The sequence below is a fragment of the Lepus europaeus genome, chromosome 16 (genome assembly GCF_033115175.1).
Source record: "Lepus europaeus isolate LE1 chromosome 16, mLepTim1.pri, whole genome shotgun sequence".
NCBI classification, from domain to species: Eukaryota; Metazoa; Chordata; class Mammalia; order Lagomorpha; family Leporidae; genus Lepus; species Lepus europaeus.
The window spans coordinates 18,620,439-18,645,842 of NC_084842.1; the positions used below are offsets into that span (position 1 = coordinate 18,620,439).

The 25,404-nt window shown below is 42.3% G+C and overlaps 1 long non-coding RNA gene across 1 annotated transcript in view; it reads right to left on the reverse strand.

The window, feature by feature from the left end:
- Positions 1-1,970, reverse strand: part of LOC133775374 (uncharacterized) — a 49,596-nt gene extending 47,626 nt beyond the window's left edge. Inside the window, exon 1 of the long non-coding RNA XR_009868237.1 lies at positions 1,732-1,970. This is a non-coding gene — a long non-coding RNA (uncharacterized LOC133775374). The remainder of the gene's footprint in view (positions 1-1,731) is intronic.
- Positions 1,971-25,404: the final 23,434 nt, after the last annotated feature.

A 25,404-nucleotide genomic window follows, 5' to 3' on the forward strand; every position in this document is an offset into this window, starting at 1 on the left:
TGGTGGTTCTATTTTTAGACTTCTGAGAACTTTCATATTATTTTCCATAATGGCTGTACTGATTACATTCCCACCAACAGTATGAGATTTTACATTTGTCTATGTCCTTAGAGGGCAGAAGTTTCAGTAACAGAATTGTGTGTATATGTGTGTGTGGTTTTGTGTTACTACTGCTGTATCCCAAGAATATAGAACAAAACCTAGTACACACAAAGTCTCACTAAAGATTTTCTTAATGATTTGAGTGTAAGCAAGATGTAGCAGTATTGCAAAGATCTTGGGAAGGGACATTCTAGGCAGAAGAAACAGCTCATGAAAGACCCCCATAAAGGGGAAAAGCTTGGTTTATTTGCGGAAACCAAGAAAAGTCATTGTGGTTATAGCTTGGGGAGGTGAGGGGAGTGGTCCAAGAAGATTCTTGCTAAGGAAGAAGACATTAGAAAGCTGACAACCACCTTTCCGAGTCTGAGTGCTGCCCTCCATATCCTTTTCTCCCTCTGCTTGATAGAGTCTCCAGGTATTGGTTATTGATTTACCTATGTGTTTCAATTGCAATTCTTTTGCAACACTGTACATTCTATACATAGTAGCTCTCAAAGAGTCTACTCAGGCCCTCAAAATGACTTTGGCCCATAAGAACCATTCTCTTCTTGGTCCTGGTGGGTCTGCAAACATTTATGTGTGTAAGCACTCCTCACCAGAGATAAAGGACAGTTTATTACTTAAAGCAACAGTATCACAGAGAAAAAGTCCATTTTTATTTTGGTTTCCTTAGGTTGCCCTTCAAGAGAGGAACCTGTTTGGTAACAGGCAATTGGCATGTATGCTGAAGACTCCATAAGGGAACAATACCTTTCTTACACTAGACAGGAAACATTCCTGTCCTTTGCTATAGACACACAAAATATCTGTATCTTCTATGGCTGTTTTCTAGACATTCTTTAACAGGGAATCCAGAACAAAGGGAAGTCAGTGCCCTACTCATAAGACATACAGAATTGAGAGCCTTGCTCCTGAAGAATTTTCCATGCCTATGCCACTGTAAGAGCCTCACTGAGTAACGGACACTGGGCTACATCTTTTCAAGTTGTCTTATGTAGCATTTAATTGGGGCTATTACCAACAGGACTCCACACAGAAACCTCAATCAATACCTTCTTCGATCCCAGTCCTAACCAGCTAAACAAATCCCATAAGCCATCAGTTTCTGTATTGACCATTTCACTTGGTCTATGGTATTGGTTTCAGTACAGCAGGATGTATTAGCATGAATATCCACTCTGCCCTTCCCCGTCAGTGGGAAATATAAGAAAACTCCATCATCCCAAACAACCCTGATCAGTTAGCTGAATCTGATCTGATTGTTCTCCAGGGCAAGTTGGCATCCCTGGTCACTTCAGCCAAGGTCAGGAGCCAGGTCTGCAGTACCATCTCCAATTAGTTGACTCTCCATGTGCAGATAACTGCCTGCAGGTTATACAAAAATACTCCAACAGTTACTCCTCTGGGAAACTATGATAAACCAAGGATGACCTCATGTTTGGAAATCTCTGTGGTCATCTGGGAATTCTGTTAAGACTATTCCTAACATATGAGTCATGATGTTTCAGGAAGAAGTTAAGAAAAACTTACCTTCACATAGTTCCTGGCAGGGACTTGGTACCCTTGGAAAGAAAGTCTTGTTAACGTTTGTCAGAAAGCCCCAAGCAATGCATGCATCAGTTTTTGTACCTGAGTTCCCAGAATCTCCAGTGAGGCCTCCCAGCTGGCTGGTGAGCACTCATATTTCCAGTTCAGTTTGAATAATTTAGTCGATCCTCATTTTGGGCGACTTGCATGAGGTCAGTCAGTTCATCTTGTTCTTTTTGGTCCTGGCACTAGCTGTATTTTTCAACAGAATGTCCGAGAGTCCTGCAACAATGGATATGTTGCAGGAATTCAATTACAAAGCAAGGGGAATGGTGAAGTGTGATTGGCCCTGAGGGGGTTCAGAAGTTTAGAGCAGCCTAAAATCCTGTATTTTTTTTTAAACAAAATGTGTTCATTTAGATGCAATTTTGCCTGGTGAAATAAGACACCCCCCCAATCATATTTTCCCAATTTGTGATAATATGCAAAGTACAAAAAGTGTCATGCAAGAGAATCTGATTTTTTTTTTTGGACAGAGTTAGACAGTGAGAAAGAGACAGAAAGGTCTTCCTTCCCTTGGTTCACTCCCCAAATGACCACTACAGCCGGCGCACTGCGCTGATCCGAGGCCAGGAGCCAGATGCTTCCTCCTGGTCTCCCATGTGGATGCAGGGCCCAAGCACTTGGGCCATCCTCCACTGCACTCCTGGGCCACAGCAGAGAGTTGGACTGGAAGAGGAGCAATCAGGACAGAATCCGGCGCCCTGACCGGGACTAGAACCCGGGGTGCCAGCGCTGCAGGCGTAGGATTAGCCTAGTGAGCTGCGGCGCCAGGAGAGAATCTGATATTTTTAGGTTTGATAGTTTTTATAGCCCTTGCTTACACTTCTGAGGAAAAGTGGTTTTTCTACGTACTACTTGAATTCTTCACTAAGTGGAGCGTTAAGCTTGTGATTATAAAGCAAACTCAAAGATGGTCATAAAAATTAAAAGAAAAATAAGGAAGGAGGAGGGATTGCTAGAGCAAGGGAGATAGGGAGGATTGTGTGGAAGTGTTACTGATTTGCTAATTAATAATCCAAATATTTATAAGCCACGTGGGAGAAGAATTCTGAATACTGGCACAAATAAACCAGGCAACATGATAAGTTTTAAGCTTTCTATGTAGTGAGAGACATGCATAGGAGAGATTAAGTTGGTATCATACCGAGCTGAAAGCAGGTCAAAAGCCACCTGCATCAAGTGTCTGGTTTTGAGCAACCATTAACAGCTTATCATGGGCAGCGAAGCCCCCAAAGGCACGGGCAACATGTGTCCGTAGTGGTGAAAAGGGTAAAAAAGGGCTGGGCTCACCACGTTTCAGGCCTTAAACCTCTTCCAAAGGGGAGTGGTTAATTAGCCTGATTGGCAGGTGGGCACACAGGTGTGGTCAGGTAGGGGGATGAGATCACACTGGGGGCAAGGTGAAAGTCTGGTCGTCCAGCTCACAAACCTAATCAATTTTATCCTATATGCCTGCCTACATCAGATGTATCATTATGCTGTTAAAACTATATACAACACACCTGAAATTTGTCCCCCTTATATAAACATTGAAAAAAAATCAAACGAATAAGAGCAGGAACGGATCGGGGTAACACCCCAAGCAATGTGGCCTCCCTCCTTTTGAGGCAAGTAGTTCAGCCTCTGTCTTGCAGTGGTTGCCTCTGCATCAGAAATATGGAGTCTGCTGCTCTGTACCCGCTCCACGCTGGAGGATGTGTTACCATGCCCGACACAGGCAGCAAGGGTGACAATCTGTGCAGTGCAGGCTCAATAAGCCGCTTAATTCCAGCCGGTCTCACCAGAGAACAGGCTATTACATGCTTTACATGAGTGATTCAGACGTGTTGATTAGCAGCTGTGAATTATTTCCCCAGTTTTTGCTATCTTTAATTTACCAGTGTGTAGTTTCCCAAGTGGCATAGCAAACAGGCTACAGGAAATAGCCTAAGAGTCAGCAAAAATATAGTAAGTGTCACCAAGGATTCTATTCACCCGTATGATGAGAATGGTTTTGAGTTTTGCACACCAACAGCAATTAACCACACATTTTCTGCCCCGGCAGCCCAGCTGATATGATTTCAAGGACATGTTGCACCTTTCCCCTACTCTCTCCCTACCCCTCCACCTGTGACATTTCCTCCCGTTTCTTGAGATCCCTGGTGCCAACCAGACCCTTCTGGACTCCTTGCAATGCAAATGGCAAAGCAGATAAGCTGCACTAGGCTTCCTGTGAAACAGATAAGAGGGAAGTTACCTGAGGCTTCAAAGAACCCCCTGTTTTTCTGCCAGCTGCTGCCTACCCCCACCCATACCCCCAAAGTGGCAAATTCGCTCCTTAACAGGATAAAATCCTGAGTTCTAAATTTGCAGTCTCTTTGCAAGAACAGTGTGTCACCGATTTCTTTGCTTCAAACAAAGCAACCTGTTTCTGTTGAGGTCATTCTCCATCTCCTTTTCCTATTTCTCCTTTCTGGGGATATGAAAGACCAGAACCCCGAGCTATTCCAAACCTAACATGGTTGGTATTCACTTTAGCCAAACCACTGGTAAACCAGGTGTAGGTATTTAGGAGACTGCTTTGGACTGGGGGCTCTATTGATGTAGGAACTTAAGCTCAGGTAGCACAAAGTGGAATAAAGTTTCTAGTAAAAGGATAGCTACTAAAGATTTACATAAAGCTTCTCTCAGGAGGTGGATGTGGTTCTGGGGCAAGGCTGGTTCCATGTTTGCCTATAGTATTTCCTTTTAACAGCTAAGGCTTGTTTGGCCCCTTCCCATCTTGTACTGAATTGACTCACACCAAAATGGAAATATCAAACCCCAAAATTACAAGGCTTCCAGGGTTTTATTTTTCATTTTAACAAAAGCCAAGGGTTGCTTTGTAAAGGTTTATATCTGAATAACCTTGTCAGGACGACGACAAGGGCAGAGCCCCCAGCATCCCGAGATGGGGACAACTTCTCTGGGAAGTAGTAGTGAGATAATTTTTTTCACAATGTAAATGTGTTTTAATTTCTCACAGAGAATATCTAACTCTGTATTTACACAATTTATAAACTATTCCCTTTCCTCCATATTTTGCAATCAAGTAGTGAGATAATTAGTCACCTAAAGTGGGTAACAGGTTGTGGGGTGCCCAGGTGGAGAATATCTCAGTTGCGTGGGCAGCTTCCAGTGGAGGCTATGGATTTGGGCTCAAACTTTTTAAGGGATGATTTGTGAAAAACCTGACATAAAGAACAAGAGTGACCAAGAGAGGTACCTTCTGTAACCAATCCCAGGAAAGACCAATGTGTTAGGTTTCTTGTTGGCATCGAGGTCTAAAGACAACAGTTTTTCCTTGACCGTCAGAGGGACTGAACCTTGGGAATCCACTCATATAGCTCCAAAAATCTTTCCTTGGTAGGGAATTCTCTATTTTTTCATGGTTTTTATCAGTCACTCCTGATGGAGGAAGTGCAGTGGAACCACAGGGTCACTAAGGATCTATGTTCTCACTTAACATCATGGATATGGAGAATATTTTTGGAAGCAACTGTGCCAAACCCTGACCTACGCACTAGTGCTAAATGACAAGAAAATTTAGGCAACCCCAGGTGAATTAGACAATCCTATATTGGAGACTTCACCGTGCGAATGGGAAGTGATCTGGATCCTTTGGTGCCAACACAAATGCCTAAATATGCATAGGTGATATGTAAAGGAACACAAAGTGTTCTGGATCTAATGATTCAATTAATCCTACAGTGTCTGCAACCTTTCATGCAAGGGGAGCAGCAGCTGAATACAATTGTTGATAGTGTTCACTGTGAACTTTGTTTATGAACGCCTTTTTTTTTTAATAGTCTACATAATGCTAGGAGTTGTCACATCTCTTACTACACTTCCTCCCTTCAAATGCTTCATCAAGACTAGCTTTCCTTCCTCTAAGATGTTACTATTTCTGTTAGGCTTCCCGGTAGGGAGGGGGTTATATGGATAGGAGATTGTGAAAACTTCTCTTCCAGTGACTCCTAAACAAGAGAATTGCTTCTGGGACTATGGGACGAACCATTATATAACACGTGAATGCCTACTATACATTCAGAAGTAGAAGCATGAGACAAAACATAGAATATGCTGACAAGATCATATTAGCTTCCATTCCCCACCATGAACCCTTTCCAAATCGCATTAATTGAATCCAGTCCATTTTTCTTTGCTCATATCCAAAAATCTCTAGAGGTGGGTGTTCCTTTCCTTTCAAAATTCCCAAATATACTCTGGTGGTTGAGAGGTAGCCTTTGATTCCTCCTTGGGGATGGGAAAACCTCAACCTCACCTTTAACTTTCTTTCATCAAAAAGGAGAGGAAGTGTGGAGTGGGAGAAAAGACGGAGGGAGGAAAGGAGAGAGGGTCTGTGCTACCAAACAACGCTTCTTGCTTACCTCCCATCTTGAGTAGCAGCAGCTTCAGTTCAACCAAATGAACTTCTGGTATTTTCATCCTGCCCAGTACTCTATATTGGGTGTTCAAGTCCCCTAACTTACCCGTGCAAACCCCGTAACTCAGCAGCACAGACACACAGCCTCGCAGCAGGGACTACTCGTACTTTCTGGCCAAATCTTAGTTGATACAGGGGCACCTTTTTAAAGGAGCTCACTTTAATGTGGGACACCTGTGACCCTATGGTCATGGTAGAGTCCCTGAAGCTTTTGCCTTATTCCAACATAAAGGTTAGCACAATTTTCCACTGTGTTGAGGCTGACCACAAGAAATTATGTACATATTTCTGGGTCACCTTCTCATTCTTCAGAGAGTCCCCTTTATCAGCATTATAAATCCAATCAGGGGCAGTAGGAGTTACAATACTAGTTAGTATGGCTTCTATGGTTTCTCCAGGCATTTCTCTGTCTCAGAGAAATCTTCCTGAGAGGGTTAATTCACCCTTAGCAGAGCCAGGATCCATTGAACACAACTTCACCTCTGTACCCTTGCACTTGTCTTGCAGTTTATTCACAGTTAGTATGTCAGACTTCGGAGACATCTTATGGGTCAGACATAAGATGTCTCAGCTGTTGCCAGTCTTCCTTGGCATTCCACTCCCTGCTCCCCTCACCACCAGGGGAACCAGCTGAAGTTCTAACAGCCTAGTTTTGCTAATAGTGGTCCTAAACTTCCCTCTGTACACACTCACCATACATATACTTCTGTGACTATTGTCTGAAAGAGGTAGGAAATGTACTAATCTAGGATGAATCTCAATATTAGTTGTTATAATCTAGTGGGCCTGAGCTGGCCACCAGATTCCCAAGGAAGTTACTCTGCCTGGAGAGGAGTTAACTACAATGATATTCCATTTGTAGAAGCTTTAGCCCCTGCTTCCTGGTACATCCTCTTTCAACCTCAGTTTCTCCTCATCAGTGGATAATGGTGAAGGACCATTTGCCATTAATCATACAATTTGGTCAACACGTTCACTACAAAGTCCTGTGGACTTCCCTTAGTTACTGCTTATCAGCCCACAGAGTCCCCATTCTTCATCTTCTAGAAAGGCATGTTTTTGTCAAAATCCAACCTCTACCTCCAGAACTGTCAAGGATTATGTAGGCTCTTAAATCTTACCCAACTTGTAACCTAATAAATTAATTTGTCCCAGTCTCATGAATGCTGATAAATGTTATGAGGCCTCAGACCAAAGATGAAAGAAAAATTATTTTCTGCAGTAGTAGCCAAAACCTTTGTATTTTGTGCCAGTTTCTTGAGCTCCAGGACCCAAAGGGCATCACAGAGGGCACCAGGTGACACCTGCACACGTAGTGGATTGCAGTGCAGGAGAGAACCTAGGAGCTTTGGGATTTAAGTGGAAAATATATGTGCTCAAGGGAGCATGTTCCTCTGTCTTGCTAGGCAGTAAGCAAATTTGCCCTGTACTGCAAAGGAAAAACCACCTCTGTATCTAAGGCTACTCCTGGAATAGATAGCCCAGTATGAAGGGGAATGAGTGCCTAGGTTACCGAAAACAACAAGATTCATGGCAAATTTGCTCTTTGTAGCTTTCCCCTTAACACCACTTGGAAATTGCATGGACAGTGTTTTCCCCATTGAAAGCATATTCTGCTTATGACGGACTAATGCTGTCTTATGACTGCATATCACTAGCCTGTGCTACCTGCTAACTTGCCAGCCCACTCTGTAGAACATGAAAATTTGACAGGTGACTTGTCAGCAGCTTATGCGTACTCAGATGTTCATGGCAATTCTTTTTTAACCATAAAAATCTAAATCCACCAAATGATGTTCCTAATCTGATACAGTTTTTACTGGCTTCTTTCATCTACATCTATACCCTCAGATTCTAGCATGCTTAGTTTAAAAACCCCAAACAACACAGCTAGCGACTGTTCTAGTCACGGAATCATCTATACGGTATTCACTGGGCTCTATTACACTCCCAGCACTGTTTTACCTACCTAGGACAAAACTCTGAAAACCACAGAATTCTTATGGAGCATATGTTTTACAAGGGAAAAGACCAGAAAAAACAAATGAATATATATGATGGAGAAAACAAGACTAGGCAATGGGGGTACTTCTTTGTGGCCATGGTGCCATTTGATAAGAGGGCCACGTTTGGGTGATGTTTGAGTGCAGACCCAAAGTATCTCAGAATGAGCCAAGTCCTTGGCTATCCCAGGCAGGGAAAACAGCTATTGAAAAGTCCGGGGGCCTCAGCTTGCCTGGTATATTATGAGCCACAATAGAGAAACCAGAATGGCTGGGGCAGAATGAGGACTGGGTCAAATGATAAGAAATGCAATCAGGGAGGTGGCTGGAAATGGAGGAAGGGGCAAATTCAGGAGGTACCTCTATGCCACTATATAGAGTTTCAGATTTAATTTTCAGTGAAAAGTCAACCAAGGATGTTGAGCAATTAATGAACTAAAATATTAAAAGAATTACTGTAACTCTTGTAAAGTGATAGACCAGGTACAAAGGGATGGGGACAAAACAGAAGACAAAATATGGAAAAAGAGAATCCAGCAAAGAGGCAGTTATTAAAACAGGAAGTGGCTGTCTTTTGGCCGCCCAGAAGTTAAGATGGTGGTCACGATGCCTACTTCCCATATTGGAGGACCTGGATTCAATATTTGACTCTGGCTTCTGACTTCAGCTTAATGATACTGAAGGTCCTGGGATGAAGCAGTGATAACTAAAAAACTGAGTTCCTGCCACTCATGTGGGAGAGCTGTATGGAATTTTTGGCTCCCAGCATCAGCCTGCCCCAGCCCAGACCATTCGGGGAATGAATCAGCAGATGAGAACTCTGTCTGTCTGCCTCTCTGTCTCTCTGTCTGCCAAATAAGTTTTAAAAAAATTAAAACAAAAACAAAGATTAGAAATGATGATGGATTGAAACTAGAAGGTGGAGGAGGCAGAGTAGTTGCAAAAAGCAGTGTTTGCTGATTGCTTGGATATGATAGAAAAAGAGGAGTTATGGAGGGATTTCCTAAACATACATTGATCTTGGGATGATTGCCAGAACTGAAGTGGGCTGGGTGAGGAATCAGGAGTTTGGTGTTAGACATGCTAATTTTGAGATGTTGAGTTAACATTCTGGTGGGGGGATAGCCATTAGGAAGTGGGTATGTGAATCTGGAGAGCAGAAGAGAAATCCACACAGGAGCTAGGCACTGGACAGCCATCAGTTTCCGTGTGTGTGTGTGTGTGTGTGTTGTGTATGTGTTGTTAACAGCCATGGAAGTGGAAGAGTTCACCTAGGAAATTTGTGTGGCTATAGATATTTGCAGACAAAGCTCTCAAGGCATGTAGCCCTGAGTCTCAGGAGGTGGGTAGACACCAGATGAGAGAGGGGATAGACGCTGAAGCTGGAGAACCAGAAGATTGTGTATTCTGCACTCTGAGTGAGAAGGACTCTGAAAAGAAGGGGCTCATCAGCTAAATCAAAAGTTGTTGATAGGCTCAGTAAAATGAGGACTATGTGTAGCTCATCGGATTTGGCAGTGTGAAGATTCTTGATCCCTTTGCCAAGTAAGACAGTAAAGTGACTGTCGCAAGACCTTGACTGGAGTTCGTCCAAGGGACAATCTAAGAGTATTTGGAAGAAGTGGCCTTAGACGAATCTTTTGAACTTTTTTTTTTCTGTTACAGATGCAAAGGAATGGGGTAGTAACTGAGTTACATGGAGTCAAGAGATTTAAAAAAAAATATGGAATATTTTTGCTTTTTAGAATGATATTAGAGGCCAGTGCTCTGACATAGCAAATAAAGCGACACCTGAAATGCTGGCTCCTGTTCCAGCTACTCCAGCTACTCCACTTCCAATCCAGCTCCCTGTTAATGTGTCTAGGAAAGCAGAAGAAGATGGTACAAGTCCTTGGGTCCCTGCACCCACATGGGAGACCTGAAAGAAGCGCCTGGCTCCTGGCTTCAGATTGACACTCTGCCTTTCAAGTTAATACTTAAATATTCAAAAAAAGAGAATGATATTAGGGGGTAGGGAGGTGTCAGGTGTTAATGCCTGGAGAGAGGCAGAGTTACTGAAACAGTTTCCCAAGTAGCTAAGGGGATGGATCCAGCGATCAAGTGGAGCCCTTAGTCTGAACAAAGAGCGAGTGGGGCAGTTGTCCTACGAGGGAAGGCAGTGAAGTGAGTCAAATGCTCTTAGGGGTTGGAGCTTGAGGAAGTTTTACCTTGTTTTATATGATTTTCTACATGAAATAGGAAGCAGAATTATTAGGACAGGATGAGAAGGGGAGGCTAGGTGTTGCAGGTTTGAAGCTAAAAGAGAACATATAAAAATCATGTAGGGAACTGCAAGAAAAGTGGGAAATAATGAGGGTACTTCTAAAGTTCATGGAAATTAGGGCTTTCAAGAGAGGCTTATTTTGGTGCAAGAAATTTGAAATTCATGTACCATTATTTCATAATCTGAATTTTCAGTGAATCTTTTGAAGATACCTTTTATTCTATATCTTTGCCAGGAAGCACGAAGAATATACTGGGTTGAAGTTGCTGTCAGTCACAGTGGCACTCTGTGTGTTTTCTCAGCCAACTTAGCCTGGGTACAGGCAAAGAGGAGCAATGACTTCTGGGTGTGAGGTTTTGACTTGGACCTTTTAAAGGCAATGGCATCCAGAAAGGGTAAAGGGAAAGAAGGCAGAGAGTCCTACAGGGCTGAGGTTAGGGAACAAGTCCCTCATCACAGGCTTCAACTTACTAAGTTCCTGAATAAGAATTTCCCACTCCATTACCCCATTATAATGGTAATGAGCCTTTTGGACATCATTCGAATTCTCTCGGAATCTGTGTTCACCCTGCTGCCTTCTCTTGGGTCAGTGAGAATATATTACATTGTAAACCAGTGCGAACACTGTGGGTACTTCATTATGTTTCAGTCTCACCAATGCCCAATGAAGTAACTATGTATTGCAGTGTCCATTTATTAGAAAAACAGCTACAGAAATGAATGAGAGGAGAAAGGGAAGCAGCTCCCTTTATATTTCCATGGTGCCACACTGAAATTTGATTCATGGTCTTTCTGACTAGAAGTCTGTGGGTGCTATGATTACGCTCCAGTCCTCCCCAAATACCAGTACAAATGACAAGTTAGGCTTAGGTCATACCATATTTTCAAGAGCATCGAACCCTAGTATTTCTCACTGTTCTAATACACAACTAATCTGATTTGGATATAGGTTCCCAGTTAAGCTGTCCTGAATGTAAAAGAAAAAACAAAATAAAACAACAACAACAAAAGCCCATTGCAAAAAAATACATAGTTTTCTTATGCTGGAAATCCTTCATCCTCTAAAATAATTACTTTTACACCCACATAGAGCTTTCTTTGAGGTCACTAAACAATCCCAGTGCTTGGCAAATGTTTGAGATTTGTCACTGACGTGTTAAGAACCTAACCTGAAGGGCTTCAGCAAGGAGCAAGATTCACGGGGAGAAAGATACCTAATATGGAAAGTTAGCAGTATCTAAGACATACTTGCTTGATTCACAAGTTCGAAATACTCAGTTTTTAAATTTTTGTTTGAAAAGCAGAGAGACAGATGAGCAGAGACAGAGATAATTCACCTGCTGATTCACTTCTCAAATGCCCACAACAGCCAGGACTGGGCCAGATGCAAGTCAGGAACTCAATCTGGTCTCCCCAATGGGAGGTATTCAAGTACCTAAGCCATCACCTACTGCATTCCAGGGTATGCATTAGCAGGAAGCTGAAACTGAGAGCACACAGGGACTGGAACACAGCTGCTCTGATATGGGATGTAGGCAATGCATGTGATGTCTTATTAACTACTGTTCAAAAAGCCTACCCCTGAAGGGTTCATTTTGAATAAGTATTTCCGTCTTTCCAATTTTGTTCCTGGTAAATAATACACATATCCACATTGAAGAATGTGGTTAAAAAGCCCTATTACATGGACTTGGTAAGATGTGCAGAGCTCATTTTGAGTGGCATGTATTTCCTGTAAATAATGGCAGGCAGACCAGCGTGTATGTATTAATGCACAATGGTTAGGGTGTGCTCAGAACTCCTTTTCTACATTAAGATGCACCAAAATCCACAGCGCAGATGCCTGAAAATGAAGATGGGAGGAAATATAACCATAGCAGCCCCTTCTCCCCCAGTGGCTAATAACATGGTAGTTCCAATTATTCCCAACAGTTCACAAGACATCAATTCCCAGATTATCATAAAGAGGAGCACTGAGTCAGGACAGTGAATTAGTATTGCTGTCTCTTAAACCCTTCAGTGTTTAAACCCTGCTGTGTTTCTCACTTTCAGGGATACATTTTTACTAGTCTGTTTAGTGCTCTAAACCCTGAGAGGATTTGGGAGATTGGTGGTATGGAGTTCAGTGCAGTGAGAGGGAGAAGTTTTAAAATAACGCAACAAAAATGTTTGTGGTTGCTGAGAGCATATTGGTTTGAATATTTGTGTGATGAAACAGTTTCAAAAAATGCCTTGTAGAAATTGTTGCACTCTGATGCTGTTTTTAAAATAAATCCTTTAAATTAGTATCCTTGGGAAAATAAGACAAAAGGTTGTATTGTGAATTCAATAAATATGACAGCTCAGTGTTTGTGGATGGCTGTGTAAATGGGAAGCAGTATGTGATGGGCAACTTGATAAAAATGCTCAGAGAAAAATGGGAACTTAAGAACCACAGTGAGGGTTGTGAGAGGCTGGGTATGTAGTGCTCCTTGAAGGGCATACCTGCCCTGTGCCCAAGAGGTCTTGAGAGCCACAGGAGGACCACCTGGTAGAAGGTGGGATATCTGTCAAGGGGACTCCTGACACCATGGGAGGGGTTTCCTCTCAGCTGGTTGCTGTCTGAGAAGCTGATCAACAACGACCATGAAGGTTGTGGCGATGTTTTTGAAATGAGAAAGAGGATGCAGGAATTTTCCAGAAAGCTGCTGACAGCTAATACTAGATTTTACTTTAGTAACTTAGCTTTTCTGGCCTGGGCTCTAAGACTTGAATCAACTGTTCTTTCTAGAGGAGAATTTTCAGTGATATACCTGCATGAGAGTATTAGAACCTGACACCTGCAGTGCTATTTTTCAAATATTTATTTGAGAAATATTTATTTATCTATTTATTTATTTATTTATTTGAAAGGTAAAGTTTACAGAAAGAAAAGGAGATAGAGAAAGATTTGTTCACTCCCCAGATGGCTGCAACAGCCAGAGCTAGGCTAGTCTCTGGTCTGAAGCCAGGAGCCAGGAGCTTTCTCTGGGTCACCCACATGGGTGCAGGGGCCCAAGGAACTAGGCCATCTTCCACTGCTTTCTCAGGCATATTAGCAGGGAGCTGGATTGGTAGTGGAGCAGCTGACACAAGAACTGGCTCCCACATGGAATGCCGGCTTTGCAGGCAGCAGCTTTACCCACTATGCCACAATGCCAGCCCCCTGCAATGCTACTACACATAGGACTTATGCCATCCTTCCATTTTGTTTTAAAATGTTAATTTTTCTTTTTGTTCATCTACTTGAAATGGGAGAGAAAGAGAGAGAGAATCTTCCATTTATGGGTCACCTAAATACTGCAACAGCCAGAGTTATGCCTGGCCAAAACAAGGAAATCCATTCTGGTCTCCCATGTGGGTGACTGGGGCCCAGGCAACTGGGCTATTATCTATTGCCTCCAAGGCTGGATTATTTTATTTATTTATTTATTTATTTATTTTTTACAGGCAGAGTGGACAGTGAGAGAGAGAGACAGAAAGGTCTTCCTTTTGCCGTTGGTTCACCCTCCAATGGCCGCCGCGGTAGGCGCGCTGCGGCCGGCGCACCACGCTGATCCGATGGCAGGAGCCAGGTGCCTATCCTGGTCTCCCATGGGGTGCAGGGCCCAAGGACTTGGGCCATCCTCCACTGCACTCCCTGGCCACAGCAGAGAGCTGGCCTGGAAGAGGGGCAACCGGGACAGGATTGGTGCCCCGACCGGGACTAGAACCCGGTGTGCCGGCGCCGCAAGGCGGCGGATTAGCCTAGTAAGCCGCGGCGCCGGCCAAGGCTGGATTAGCAGGAATTCTGATTCAGAAGCAGAGTAGTCAGGGCTCCAACTGGCTGGCACTCCAAAATGGGACACGGGTGTCCCAAGCTGCAGCTTAACCTGCTGTGCCACTGTACCTGTTCCTGTCCATCTCATATTCAAGACCTACCACCCAGAGCAGAAATAGAGAGGCCTGAGACCTCAGTTAAGGCAGAGTATTCAATACACATATTGTAGTCCACAACAAAGTGACAGGATGTTATGACAGACGCTGGGTAGCATCCCACACTGGGCTTGAAGAGCCCCGGGTAACTACAATATGATTCATACTTTTCTTCTTCCTCATCAGAACACATGGCATTAACAAATTGTTGGTCATCTATGGTTCCCAACTAAACTCCACTAAGATTCAGGTATACCTTACTGAAGATTATTTATACATACTGTGTATTAAGCCTATCTGCAAAATTTTTACCGAAGATTTTTCTTTTCCCAAGAAATCAAGCTTATTTTTTCAACTTTTAAATATCTCTGTTAGATTATACAGAAGAACCAGGCCCTTCATGCCTCACATGAGGTTAAAAATCCAGACTCAAACATCTTAATGGAACTTCACATTTGTTAAGGAAGTTGTGATTGGGTGCTGTCTTATTCTGCTAAGGCTGCCATAATAAAATATAGGCCGTGTAGCTTAAAGAACAGGTAGTAATTTCTTCCAGCCCTAGAAATGAGATGAGGGTGCTAGCGTGGTGAGTTTGAAAGGAGAGCTGTCCTGCTGTCTTCTTGACCTGAAAATGGCAACCTCTCGGCTTCCTCCCATGGGCTGGGGGTGGGAGAGTGGAGGGGCAGGTCAATGGGAGGAGGTGGAGAGGTGGTGGGTGATCTGATGTCTCTTCTTCTCAGGGCACAAACCCCATTCTGAGAGCCTCACCCTTGTGACCTCATCTCAACTTAATTCCCTCCCATAAGCCACATGTCAAACATCACCAGCATGTGGATTTGGACTTCAGCTGTGGATTTTATACAATCTGTGCACAGTAGTTGCCGTTCAAGACCTCTGGTTTCTCCCAAAAGCAAATTAATAAAAGTGGCCAGAAGACAACTCATTGTTAAAGCAGTTGCTCACCCAAACTCTCACTGTGGCCATTCCTAATGTCATATAAACCAGCAGAGCCATGGTAGGTAAAATATGGTCCCCCAAAGTTGTTCATGTCCTAATCCCCAGAGTCTATAAGATTTTTTCTTAATGTAGAAATGGAACTTTGCAAATGTGATGAAGTTCATTGGGAAGACTGAGGCTGGTGTTGTGGCACAGCAGGGTCAACTACCACCTGTGACATTGGCATCCCATACCACAGTGCAGTTTGCATCCCAGCTGCTTTGCTTCTGGTTTAGCTCCCTGCTAATGCACCTGGAAAACCAGTGGAAGATAGCCCAGGTACTTACACCCTTGCCACCCTGATGGGAGAACCAGCTGGAGTCCCTGGCACCTAGCTTAGGCCTGGCCTAGCCCCGGTCATTGCTGTCATTTGAGGAGTGAACCAGCAGATGGTTCCTCTTCCTCCCTGTCACTCTGCCTTTGGAATGAATAAGAAACAAGTCTTAAAAACAAATAAAGGGAAGATTATCCTGAACTAGCCAAGGGAACCCCATGTGAGGAAGCCCTGGGGAGCAGAGCAGGTGAGGGTGATGTGATGATGGAAACAGTGGATTGAGTGATTTCCTTGAGCCAAGGAATAAAGGCAGCCTCTGGATGCTGGAAGGGGAAGAAGAGAAGCTTCCTGGAAGCTCCCGAAGGAATTAGGGCTGCCAGCACTCTGATTACAGCCCCCTGAAACCAAGGTTGCACTTGTGACTTCCAGAACTGTTTAGATGATACGTTTCTTCTTCTTTAAGCCACTAGCCTTGTGGTAATGTGTGATAGCAGAAGTAGGAAACTAATTTTGGTATATGGAACTGTGCATTAGTATAACAAATGCCTTCAGTTGTAGAAGTGGTTTTGGAATTAGCCACTGTGCACAGAATGATAGACATTGGAGGAGCTTGGTAGGGAAAATCCAATTGCCTCATCCTAGAGAGAGTGAACAGCCAAGTGCACTCGACATGCTGAAAGGGAGGGCAGCAACACAGAGCTGAAGCCTTCAGCAGACAAGTGGGAGGTCTGGGGATGCTTGGGGAGGGGGTGAGAGGAAGGTAATGGTGAGTGGCAGGAAATATGGTTCTGCTGAAGCAACGGAGACCAAAGCTGGGGCAGTTTCCATGATGAGGTCAGTGATTTGACTTACTGCATATCCTTTTAAAGAGTATTTCCTCTAAGTGTGGTCCTACAAGGAAAATACAGGTTTACTTATGTGGAGCCTGGTTGTAATTTCATCTATTGAATACGCAGAAGACTTATTCTTATACTCTTAGTACAGAAATATATCCTCACTGGTCATGTATCCCACCTGTAGTCAGTCAGAGAACATTAATCAGATAATGGAATTCTCAGTCAATTCAAATGAAGCTTATCTTCCCTAAAGAAAAGGTATTTGTGTAACCAAGTACCCAGGATTTGGCTAAATGTAGCAGAAAATTGCTAATTGCAGTTATGCTCTGTGTTCAGTTCAGCACTAAAGTGTTGAAAAATTAATAAACATTTGCAATTACTATGTGTGTACTATGTCACCTGCCAAGAATTGCTAGATAAAAACAGTTTTTACTTCATCTTTAGATAAATGTTGATTCTTACAAATAACTTATGGAAATATCTGCCTGAATAAACAGAAAAAAATTAAAGAACAAAGTCAATGTTGATATTCCCTCTCCTCTTCTGAAAGTTTACCCTCTTTAGGTCATTATAATTAACACAGCAAGTGACTCAGGAGAGAAGAGTCATTTAAAAAATATAGGCTTTCTTTCTCAGACAGTGCAGTTTTGTGGCTATGGATTTTTTAAAATTTATTTTAGGGGGAGAGATATAGAGAGATCTTCCACTTGCCTGGGTCACTTCCCAGATGGCTGGAATTGCTTGAGCTAGGCAAGGCCAAAGCCAGGAGCCTGGAACACCATCTTGGTACCCATGTGTGTGCAGGGGCCCAGGCCCTTAGACCATTTTCTGCTGCCTTCCCAGGCACATTAGCAGGAAGCTGCATTGAAAGCCCAGCAGCTGGAACTCAAACCAGTGCTCCAACAAGGGATGCCAGTGTTGCAGGCGGCAGTCTAAGAGGCTGTGCCACAGTGCTGTCCTCTTTTGTAACTATTTTTGATGATTCTTTCTCAAGAAAGAAAAGCAAAATCTAATAAGAAGTTATATGGGAAATCTTATGTCTTAATGAATTTTGCATTAACATTCCTCATATGACCCATATAAGGTAATTTGAACCATTGTAAAATTTGTTTTTGTTATCAGGATATAAAATATCTTTATAAGCCTGCCTATAATTCTGTAACTTCTTTCTATTTTCACTTTAATTTCAGAATCAAAACATTACTAATGAAAAATTTAAAAAGTCACTTTAAACAATGAGTACTAAAGAATATGACAACAAATATATTTTTCTTATAACAGGTTGAAATAGAAATAAATAGGAAACTTTAGTAGCATGAAAGGTTAAATAGATATGTTTAAAAATGTCTGTACTGGTATAATGTTAAAGCCTTCTGCATATAACAGTGTTTGAACAAATTATTAAAGTGCTAGCATACATCATTTTATTGTAGATGTTAGGTATGCTTTATTTTCTGATCTGTATTAGAGACCTGATTGCTTAATAATTACCTACTATCTTTAATGCAATATTCCTCTATCTGGTAAAACATATTCCCTAAGGAATTTAATAACATTGCACAGAATTTTAGCCCTTTACTACTATAATACTTAATTTGATATTGAAAATATTAAACAATAAAAACAACATAATCATTTTGAATAAACACTCTATCGAAAGTAGCAGGGGATAAGATATATGTGTTTACTTTCTTGATAGTCCCTTGCATTTTATTAGTGATGGATTTTGACATTGAACAAAGAAAAATTAAGGTCTAGAAAAATTTTCTCATTGGTTCTCTCATTTGGAATCCCATTGGTTGGAAGCAAGATCTAAAAATTAGGGAATTTTTTAATCTTTGCCCAAAGTCTCAGCCATTCTGGGCCAAATGCTGCAAGCTTGTGGTTTGGCTTCCTCAGTCAGAGATGGGTCAGGGTTGTAGTGTCAAAAACCCTTATGGTCAGGCCATGGTCCTTGTACATCTTTAGTGCCTCACTCTGGGGGAAAAAGGAAGGCTGTTGTAGGGTTTTGAACAACAGAAAGCAGTAGCTTGGTATTACACTAAAATGACCACTCTGTTGCTTGCAGAATAAAAACATATGGAAGCAGGGAAATCAGTCCTTAGGTCATTAACATAATGTGATCCCTCCTGACACAAGGGGGATGTTGGTGGAGGTGTGGGCAGCATCTAATGCAGAGAAAGCAGAGTTGACAGGATCCACTGACAGACTGGAGGTGAGGTGTGAGAGAGACAGAGAATCCAGGTGCCCACAGTTGACCTTGAAGGAGTGTAAAAGATGGAGCAGCCATCAACTCAGGGGCAGGGAGACTGTGTGGAGGACTATAGTGGTAGGTAAGATGTGAAGTTCAGGGAGAACTTACTAAGTGTCATATGTGTTAACAGCATTCAAGTAAGCATGTGTAAAGTCATTACAATCTAAAGATATAGCAGACATAGACACCCTCTAAAACTTCAGGTCAGAGCACACGGGGACCTGATTCCAGTGCTCTGCCCGTCGGAGAGGTTTTCACCTTGTACAGATGCGCATTCCTTTCCCGGCATATGCTTAGGCTCAAGTGCAGCATTCCCATCCCATAGTAGCAACAGGGATGTCTTGTCCCTTAACGCCTTTGTTTACCAGGGATTTCATTGTTCATTTCCCACCCCAAGCCCCACCCCCTTCCTGAAAACTGCTGTGCATGCATGCCTTAGTTATCCAGACCCTGACTTACACTCTGTACAGCATCCTGCCTTCACCCACCTAAATTCTTGGCAATCCCTCACTTACAGTCTGTACCTTTAAAACCATGTTCCCAATCTGCAAGACCTAGGAGCACACATTCAAAACACAGTGCCTGCGTTTTGTGTTCTCCTGGGCTGCAACTCTCAACAAAGCCAAATAAACTCTTTGGTTTCTTAATTGATTTGTGCTTCAGTTTTTCTTAAGGGTTGACACATGTCAAATAGGGAGCAGGGTTAAATGAGCTACAACTCTGCATGCATGGCAGTATACCCATTGTACTGATAGCTAAGAAAATGCATAGGATCCCCAAAGGAGTGAACATAGGCAGAGAAGAGCAAGGATTGAGCCTGGAGTGAGCCACAGTAAGAGATCAGGGTGATGAGGCAGAACCAGTAAGAAAGATCCTGAGCCCAGAAGAAAGCCCTGAGATTGTGGTGTCTTGGAAGTCCAGAGGGGGGACCAACCAAGCACATTGCAGGCTACTCCTTGTTCAGCTAAGCTGAGATACTTGACAGTGCAGTTAGCAGTGTGGTGGCAAGCGGTGGAAGTCAGAGATAAAAGTGCTTCCGGGGAGTACCGGGCATAAATAGGAACTGGAGTGGTCTTAAAAGCAATCTGGAAGAAGAGGAATTGAAGACAGCACAGGTGTTTCTTCTTTGGAGCTGTTTTGTTAGGATGAGAGAAATAACATGTGTATGGGGGGGTTTAAGAATACTTTAAGAGAGAGCTGGATTTTGGGAGAGAGAATTAGGGGTGGTCTCAGACTGGAGCTCTGCTGTGAGGGAAGGCAGAGCAGTGAATGCAGGGACCAGCTAAGAAGGTAGTTGTGATGGTGGAGCTTACAGATCTCCCTTATTGTGAAGTATACTCATCCTACTTTGCTGTAGAATCCTAGAACTCACTCTTCCTATCTAGCTGTATTCTGGGGCCTGTTATCCAAGCTCCCTGTATCCCTGTTTTCCCCTTCTCTTTCCTAGCCTCCAGTAATTCCTGTAGAATTCTAGAATTTATACACAGAAGAGCATTTAGATGTTGTCTAGTGATAGAATCAAACTTGAAAACTGTTTCACAAGGAATCTTTCCTGTAGAATAAGACAATTCTTTTAAAAACATCTTTGGAACCTAGTTGTAAAGTTTTGTTTCAACATTTCCACTAATGATGCAGCCAAAAATTGGCAACCAACTCCATTTTAATACATTTACAATCCTAGAAAACATTTCCCTAAATGGAATTAAAATAAACTTCTGATGCTATTTATCTTTTCCCTCTGTATCTATGTAGAAAATAAATTTAATGAATTTTCATGAATAAATCCTGCTAAATTTTATTTACCCATTTTATTCATTTATGGCTTCCACTGGTTATTGGTCATTATTAAAGAAGCATTTGAACATACTTTTATGTAAATGTTACAGTTTAAACAAGCAAAGAATCCCCCCCCCCCTTTTTTTTTGGACAGGCAGAGTTAGACAGTGAGAGAAAAAGAGAAAGAGAGAAAGGTCTTCCTTTTCTCCTGTTGGTTCACCCCCCAAATGGCTGTTATGGCCGGCGCTATGCTGATCCGAAGCCAGGAGCCAGGTCTTCCTCCTGGTCTCCCATGCAGGTACAGGGCCCAAGCACTTGGGCCATCCTCCACTGCTTTCTTGGCCACAGGAGAGAGCTGGACTGGAAGAGGAGCAACCGGGACAGAGTCCGGCACCCCAACTGGGACTAGAACCCAGGGTGCCAGTGCCACAGGCGGCGGATTAGCCTAGTGAGCCACGGCGCCGGCCCAAAGAATCCTTTTACATTCAAAAAAAAAAAAAAAAAAAAAAGCTCCATTTTGTTTGTTGTTTGCCCCTCATTTCTTAGCCAAATAAGAAGCATGGTCATCAGGAGAGTGGAGAGAGAGGAATATGTGTCAGAGAATCAAGTAGGAGACGAGAAGCATAAGCAGGCCTGGGAAACGTAGCCTGGTTTTATAGCAGCATGTAGGGACTCACTGTGCTGGTTATATTAATAAGGATAAGCAGAAGAGTCTAACAAATATTGCCCAAATCTCAGAAAAATAATGCAACAAATGCCTTTTGTTTTCCTGTTCCTTGTTCCAAAGAGATTTAGGTGAAAGAGGGGCTCCAAGTATCCTCAACTACACCCCTCTTCTAACCCCTCCAACTTCAGTGACCTCCGTGAAAAATTCTCCATGAATTCGCCAGAGAAAGAAGCCATGGATAATTTCACAGATTTTTGTGAGTGAGGCCTGACGGTGGTATAATAACTTCTGTCCACATTCTACTGACCAGAAATCTACCGCGGGGTTTCTGTCCGCTCTCCAGGAGATTAGGAAATACAGTCAATCTGTTTGCAGAGAGCAGATTCTGACCAGCACTGCAGGTTGCAGAATGAGCACAAAGTTAAGAGGGAGGCCAGGAAATGGGGGATTGAGCAATGAGCAATAAGTGAATACTACAGAAATCGATCTGTGAATTCAATTAGGAAAATAAAGGAGTGTGACGGGCAGGATGGAAGTAAAAAGGTGGCAAGATCAATGGTCTTTTCTTTTAAGGTACATATTTTTGTGACAATGTAGCAAAGGGTAAAAGAACTAACAAGGGTAGATTATGTTTTCAAGTTTCATTGAAGGCTGCCCCTTAGTCTGTGTAGCAAAAAAAAAAAAAAGCTGAGCCAGTTCTCCAGTGACTGATATTTGCAAGATTAAAAATAGAAAAGAAAAAGAAAAGTGATACTATGTATTTGAAGAACAGAGGATTTTTTTTTGTTTTCTTTGATGATGATCCATTAAAATATTTTGTCCATGGTTTCTCATTGACTTAATTTGCATTCCTTTTATTATCCGAAGAAATAGGACACAGGATGCAAGTCTATATTTATTGGTTTTCTTGTCAAGGTTTTGGGGACATCCAACTTAGATGAGAAGTTTTAATTTTATTGTCAGCAGGCATTAAAGTGCGTCTTAAGTTGAAATGAAGTTGCTGCCATGAATATAAAGCCTCTAAATAAATAAGTACTCATTGTAAAATTATTTGGGTTTATGTAGCTAGGTTGAATTCATCAAAATAATTGCAAACAGCAAGTAACACCATTCAGACTTTCAGTTACTGCAGTGGGAGTCAGTCTGAAGGAAATGAGCATGTACACACTGATGCCGTTACTAGTGGCAACATTTCTAACATTTTTAAAAATTATTTTTGATTCTAATGTACTTATTTTTGATTCTAAAGTATTTATTATCATAGAGCTATGATTGCTGTAAAACTATGGCCATGGTTGTAATCAACTTGGTCACAGTCTTCATCTCTCTTAATTAACTTCTTACTCTGAAAAATACATGTTTCTCTGGCCATATGCATTTCAATAGCTTCTGTACATCTCCCAAAGTGCAGCTTACTGTGGTAGGAGACCGGTGGTTGTTCAAATAAGTTCCCAATAGTACAAAATTTACAGATACTAATTTCTAATATTATGCGAGTGATGATACTGTAAATGTGTTATTCTTTATTCTGTTGGGTCCAATGTCTCAAGGATACATCATGATTTTATATAATCTAAGAAAGAACAACAATGTTGACAGCAATCCAAGACATAATACTTTTCTATCATTTACAGTTGCTGGAAGAATTTGCTTAGGTCTAGACACTGTATAATCAAATAAAGGAGAATGTAATGGAACTAGATTAGCTAAAATGTCCCTGAGAGTTTGTCCAATTTGGAACCTCACTCATCTTGAAATAGCTTTAAACCGAAGATAGTCGAGTTCCTATGCTATTAGGGCATTGCTGAGATAACATTTCTTTAAAAAAGAGTCAGAGATTCCAACATGGTGGGATAGGGAAAGGACATACTGCTCTAGGCTAGGGGAAAATAGCAGGAAGAAAATCAGGGAGTGCATTCTCAGACAAGAGCTGCAAAGAAATCTGCAGTGGAAATTCCACAGAAGGAAGAGGGGAGCCATGGATCCGTGTGGAAGGTGCAGAAGTGTGGCAAGAAGCATGGATACAACACATGACCTCCTCAGCTGAGAGCCCAAGGAAGCCCCAGCTTTAGAGAGCAAGGTGAGACCAGATGTCAGCAGCCCGTGCAACTGGCAGTATGGCTGGAGGGAAAGCCTGGAAGAGTACAATGTCTTTGAGTGTGGCCCAGAGCCCTAAGGGGGATAGGGTACCAGCCTAACCCAGTGAAAAAACGGAATGTATCTCCCTCCCCATGTCCCCACAATGGTGCCACAACTGGGTGGGAGAGGGTGCCATTTTGACATCAGTAGCAGCTGCATTGGCTCTTGTGCATGTGCCCAGTGACTGCATAGAGAAGGCACCATTTTGACAACAATAGCAGCTGTAGTGGCCCTTGTGCAAGCATGTGATCCAGAAATTTTACCAGAGGGAAAAATCTGCATTCTCCCCTGCCTTTGAGTATGGCTAGGGGAATTTCAAGGGGGCTGGGCACCCATGTAGGACTGTGAGGTGCCTCCAGCCTCTCAACATGTCACAGGCTCTGGGGCCAAGGAGCTGGCTCTGTGAAATCTCTACCTCTCCATGGACAAGAAAGGTTAGTGGGGCGGAGCAATTCCTCTGCACCCAAAGGCTGTGGGAACTTTCTGTACTGAGATGGTGAGAGCTCTGTGTCTTGCAATGTAGGGCACTGGGCGTCTGGGCAATCACTGTGTGTGGCATCAAAGGCTCAGAGCTCCTTAATTGCCTGGGGTAGGTCATTGGAGCGGAATCTGTGTTCATAAGAGGACAACAAAGATCCTTTTTGTGGTTCATGTGGCACTGTGGGTGACTATTGCACACATGGTGAACTAACCCGGGGCATTAATCACCTTGTAAGAGAGGAGGCAAGGGTGTGATTATGCCAACAGAGGTGATCATACTCCCTACACTTATGACAGCAGAAGATATCTACCAGGCCCAACTTGGGGGTCACCCTGGATATTTGCCCCACACTGGAGCACTGATCAGAGCTCCCTGGCCACAGCCAGAACACATCTCTGGATATTTACTGACAGATCAGATACTCCACTAAGCCACATAGGCATAGTTCAAAGATAAAACCTGTCAGAGGAGAAAACAAACAAGTATTCATACAAATGCCTAAAAGTAAACTCAGAAACACAGAAATCCAAGAAACAAGAATAAGGAGGAGAACAAGACTCCCTCAAAGGCACAAAACACCTCAAAATTGGAATGTTAAGGTGAAGAGATGGATGAAATGCCTGAAAAGGAATTCAAAGATGAGTCATAGAATTCCCAGAAACAATGAGAAGCAAATTCATGAGTTAAATAAATCCATATATGACACAGAAGAAAAATTACACCATGAGATTGAGTTTTTGAAGAGAAATCAACCTGAAATATTAAAAATGAAAAATTCAGTATGTCAAATAAAAATACCATGGAAAGGCTTAACAATAGACTTTGTGAAGTAGATGGAAGAATACAAATCTTTGGAAATTTCTCAGGCCAAAAAAAAAAAAAAAGAAAAGAAATTAGAAAAATTAAAAATAGTGTTGGAGATTTATGGGATACTATCATCAAATAAACAAAAATATGGGTCTTGGAGTCCCAGACTATGTAGAAATATAGAATGGATTAGCAGGCCTATTCAGTGAAATAATTACAGAAAAATTCCTTAATTTGGAAAAAAAAGGGATGCCCAGGTACATAAGGCTCGTAGAACTTCTGATAGAAATGACCAGAAAAGATCTTCACAATGACACACTGTAGTCAAACTTTCAACACTAAAACATAAAGAAAATATTTCAAAATGTATATTAGTGAAATGCCAGATTACTTTCAGAGGATTCCCAACTGGTCTCACAACTGACTTCTCAAAAAAAAACCCTACAGAATAGGAGAGAATGGCATGATATATTCCAAGTCTTAAGAGAAAAAACTGTCAACTCAGAATATTGTACTCCACAAAGCTCTCATCTATGAATGAAGGTAAAATAAAAATCTTCTATAACAAGTAAAATTGAAAGAATTTGTCACCACATGTCCAGATTTACAAAAGATGCTTAAGGATGTGCTACAAACAGAAACAGGAGGATAGTTCCAAAGCACACAAAGGAATATTTACCTAAAATGGCAGCTCAAAGTTGTTATTTATCAATAGTAACCTTGAATCTAAATGGCCTAAATTCTACAATTAAAAGATACAGCCTGGTGGAATGGATTAAAAAACCAGACCCTGGGCCGGCTCCGTGGCTCAATAGGCT